We start from the raw sequence: 5,108 nt of genomic DNA on the forward strand, positions 1-5,108 counted from the left end.
GAAAGACAAATAGGCAGACAATCAGACAGACAAAGAGGCAGACAATCAGAAAGACAAAGAGGCAGACATTCAGATAGACAAAGAGGCAGATATTCAGACAGACAAAGAGGCAGACAATCAGACAGATAAAGAGGCATACAGACATTCAGACAAACAAAGAGGCAGACAATTAGATAGACAAAAAATCACACAATCAGACAGACAAAGAGGCAGACAGACATTCAGACAGACAAAGAGGCAGACAGACATTCAGACAAAGAGGCAGACAATCAGACAGACAAAGAGTCAGACAAAGAGGCAGACAATCAGGCAGAGACAGCGAGCGGGCATCCGCAGCATCCGAGGCGGGCGTCATGAGCCGGGCGGGGGTGGTGACTTCCAGGGAGGGCCAAGGCCAAGGACAAATCGATGCAGAGAGAAAAAAAAATAGCACAGCACCTATTCCTTGTTAAATCCCTAACGCTGAGAACAGAAACATACACACCCACACTGCCATAGAGTATATGACATTTCCACATTAAAACGGTCATATTGGTGAAAAGGTAAACAAAAAAAATAGAGAAAAAACAAAGACATAGAAAAGAGAGAAAAATATTAAACGTACTGTACATATCCACCCCCTGAATACAGCCCTTTAAAGCCCACGTTATGTAACTAACTTCGCTATAAAAGACTGGCTGGGTCACAGGCGGCAGCACACGCGTGGGCGGGCGGGCGGTCGACAGAAAGAGAGAGAGAGAGAGAGAGAGAGAGAGAGAGAGAGAGAGAGAGAGAGAGAGAGAGAGAGAGAGAGAGAGAGAGAGAGAGAGAGAGAGAGAGAGACGGAGAGAGAGAGAGCGAACGCGTGGCTTAAGCTCGAATATCGCTACAGAAGGACACCGCGGCTTAAGCTCACTCCTACATCCCGTAGACGTGTTCAACAATAATGTCGTAAGAGCCGCGTCTAATTGGCTGGGATGACGGGGAATGATGTTCAGGGGATGTGAAATGTGCATGAATGTGTGGCATGGTTGGGTGAATTTATCATGCATATGGAAATGCAAGTTTGTGTGTTGGGTGAGTCATGGATAGATGGGTTATACATATACACACATTACTATATCTATATCTTTGCCTGTATATATATGGGTCTATCTATCTACTTGTGTGCATATATCTATATCTATATCTATCTATCAGCCTATCTATCTATCTATCTATCTATCTATGTATATATCCATTCATACACCCTTCTCTCCATCAACCTATCTCTATATCTGAAGTATAACCTACCAAAGAAAAGAAGAAAGAGAAGTAGAAGGAGAGGAATATGTAAGAGAAATGATAATCGGAGAGAAAGGGGAACACGAGAGCCAGCAGCAGCAGCAGCAGCAGCGAAACTCAAGGAGCAGGAAACGCAAACAGGCTTCGCGGCGCCGAGTTAAAGCGGATCTCCGTCTCCCGTGTACTGGGGTGTTGGCAGTACGGACGTTAATTAACAAGACTTATTTGAAGATGCCTTCTCTCTTCTTTCTCCTCGGCCGTTCTTTCGACCTTGCTCTTGCATCTCGCTTCGTATCTGGGATTCTTTCTCCTTGCTTCCTTTGCTCTATCTCGTCTCCCCTGTTCTTTCTTTCTATTTTTTTTTTTATTTCTCTTTATTTTATTTCCCCTTCTTATTATTTATCCCATACTCATTTTTCATTTTCTCTTGACATTTCTCCCTTTCTCTTCTTTTTCCTCTTGCCTTTCTTGTCCTATACCTTCTTGCTGTAATGTCACCAACGTTGTCATTATTAAATGTTCAACTATGATATTAAATGCAATATCAAAATTGCCGACTGACTGATTTCTATCTTGCAATAAATTGCTAGTTTCTCTTTCGAAGATTATTGTTTTTATTTGTCTTGCAGCACGTGTAACATTTGCGAAACAAAGACAGACAAGGTAATATGATATATAAAACGTATAAATTAGAATTAAAACAGAAAAAAAACACGCACAAAGGAAATACAAAAAAAAAAAAAAAAAACAGAAAAAGAAACAAGAAAACGCAACAAAATACTGGAAATTAACACAACAATGACGATTTCCAAAGCCCCCAACTGCTTCATTTGCCTCCGCCGATACCCTCGCCCCTCCGCTCATTCTTCCCGCTAAGAATATCTGGGCGGGATAAGACGAGATCCTAAAAACCCTCATCCAACCACAGCCATCCCTCCCTTTATTCCTGCGAGCATTGTATCATCGCTCTCTTTTGTCTCCCCTTCGCCACCGGAGTCACCCCCGCCGCCGCCGCCACAATCACCGTCGCCACCGCCGCTACGCCATACAATCACCATCACTCCAAACCAGCACTATAGTCACCCTGTCCCCTTCCTCCTCTTCTCCCCTCTTCCCCCTTCCCCCTTCCTTCCCCTCCCTCCTTTCTTCTGCCCCAAACCAACGTTAATATAAGGAATTCCCCGCGTTTTAATCCCCCGGAGGAAGGACTCCGTGTCTTTTGTCTGTGTGGCTGTGCGCGTCTCGACAAACCAATATCAACGCGCCATACATCGTGGGAGGCGAGGAGGAGGGGAGGAGGAGGAGGGGGAGGGGGTAGGGGAAAGGGAGGAGGAGTAAAGAAGGAGAAGGTGGAGGAGGAGAGGAGGAGGAGGAGTAGGAGGAGGGGAGGAGGGAAGGAGGGAGGAGAGGAGTAAAAAAGGAAAAGGGAGGAGGAGGAAGGAGGGGAGGAGGAGAAAGGGAGGAAAGGAGGGGAGGAGGAGGAGGAGAGGAGGAGGAGGAGGAGGAGGAGGAGGAGGAGGAGGAGGAGGAGGAGGAGTAAAGAAGGAGAAGGAGGAGGAAGGAGGAGGAGGAGGAGGGGGAAAGGAGGAGGAGGAGGAGGAGGAGGAGGAGGAGGAGGAGGAGGAGGAGGAGAAAAGGAGGAGGGGGGGGACCCGGGAGGAGAGGAAGAAAAGAGGAAGAGAAGAGGAGGAGGAGAAGGGAAAGAGTGAGAGGAGGAAAAAGAGGAAGAAGAGGAAAAAGGGGGGGGCGAGGGGAGGAAAGAAGGCGAAAAAGGGAGGGGACTTTCTTCCCAAGACAGGATCCTTCAGCAGGGTTCTTTTGCGAGATGATTGTTTTTCTTGCCTCTGCGCCCCGCGCAGAGAAAGTGTGTGTGTGTGTGTGTGTTTTGTGTGTAGTGTGTGTGTGTTTTGTGTGTGTGTGTGTGTGTGTGTGTGTGTTTTTTTTGTGTTTTGTGTGTGTGTGCGCGCCTCTCTCTTCTCCTCTCTCTCTCTCTTCATCTCTCTCTCTCCTCTCTCTCTCTCTCTCTCTCTCTCTCTTCTCTCTCTCCCCTCTCTCCATTTATATTTATATATATATAAAATTTATATATATATTATTTTTATTATATATATTATATATATTTATTCATAATAATATTTTAGTTTGTATGTAATCATGAATGTCTGTATGTATGTACTTACCTTACGTATGGATGTACATACAAAGTTACGTACGCTCATATGTATGTATATGTATGTACTTTTGAATTCATGTATACCTGCTTACATACATGTGCATCTCCCCTCCTTCCGACCTCTACCTCAAACCAGCCTATGTATCACCTCTTTATCTATATATCACGCGTTGCTTCCCTCTTGCTGCCAACCCCACGTGCCGCCAAATCAGGGCTGCCAACCCCGCCGCGCCGACGACCAGCCAACCAAAACAAATAAAGTTACCCCATAAGACACAGCGCTTCCCGTGATTATCTGTGGGAGTTGGTAGATCCTTTCCCTCCTTCTCTTCGACGTCCTCTCTTCCTACAATACTAAGAGCCTGTATACAGTGCTTTATTACAATGTATAGCATTCCTACTTTAATAATATAATTATGTAATATTCTTATGCCACGTTAATAGCACGTAGCAATTTATAACAGTTGTTACAGTAGGTGATTATCTTTTTTAAATCATAATTATTTCATTGTTCCGTCATGATAATAAATATAACACGAAGGCTGCCGAATGTCCGCTGTCTTTATGAATATCAGTCCTCAATTACCCTTCTTGAGAATACTTTTCTTTTGCCTCTTTTGCGAAACAAATCCATACATATGAGATAATGGAAGGTGAACGCGAAATAAATTTAGATATCCTCGATGGACTGTTCGGAAAATTATATTCATTTAGTGAAAATTGCATAAACATAACTAAAAATAAAATAGAGATCTATAGATGGACATAAGTTAATGGCCGAACAAAACAAAATATACATCAGAATAATGACAATTGATGAAAACCTCCACTTCACTTGCAAACATGGATTCCATCGGTTAATGAACCTCAGTCTTTCCACCAAGAATATCTGAAACACACTCATAACCAACGAACTTAAAACAAAAGACAAGAGGAATGCTATATTCAAGCCAGTGGTCGCAGTACCGAGTGCCGCCGTAGTATAGAGCATGGCCACAGTATCTAGTACAGTTGCAGTGTCTATTGTGACCGTAGAACCAAGTGAAGCTTTAGTACCGAATGTGCCCGTAGCTGCAGTGCTTACTATGGCCAAAATAACGAAAGTGCCTGTAATACCTAGAATGGCCGTAGTACCTAGAATGCCCGTAATACCTAGCCTAGCCGTAGTACCTAACCCGCCCGCAGAACCGAGTGTCTACTCTGTCCACGTCAAGAGGCAACTGTCAACAAAATCCCTGTGTCTGTCTGGCGTTGAGCGATAAGCCCTTTCCCTCGTCCTCTTGAAGTACTCCATGACTGGCAGAAGATAATCCACTCTGATCACTTTCCGACATGGCTAATCTGGTCCAATTTCTGAACTGTCAGTAAAAAAAAAAAAAATGGAAATAAAAAGTGATGTAAAAAAGGGGATCGGTTGATATGGCCGTTCACTAACAAAGACAGCTTGTCCATTTTTGAAAAAAAAAAAAAAAAAATGTTTATTTTTCCCACAAAAAAAAAAAAATAATAATAATAACAAATTATTAAAACAAAATATTTCCCATTCGAAGACGTCCAGATACATAATCAAAACTAACAAATATAATCGACTTAAACTTGTCGAGTTAAATAATGACAAAAATAAAGATAAAAAACAAATAATGCAAACGTCGACTTCTGTCTGGCGTGATAC

At 43.2% G+C, this 5,108-nt stretch overlaps 1 protein-coding gene across 1 annotated transcript in view; it reads right to left on the minus strand.

Annotated features, from left to right (window-relative positions):
* Positions 1-5,108, minus strand: part of LOC125033253 (protein unc-13 homolog A-like) — a 228,888-nt gene that overhangs the window by 166,181 nt on the left and 57,599 nt on the right. The gene's annotated exons all lie outside the window — the stretch shown is intronic.

This window comes from Penaeus chinensis, chromosome 16 (assembly GCF_019202785.1).
Source record: "Penaeus chinensis breed Huanghai No. 1 chromosome 16, ASM1920278v2, whole genome shotgun sequence".
Taxonomy (NCBI): domain Eukaryota; kingdom Metazoa; phylum Arthropoda; class Malacostraca; order Decapoda; family Penaeidae; genus Penaeus; species Penaeus chinensis.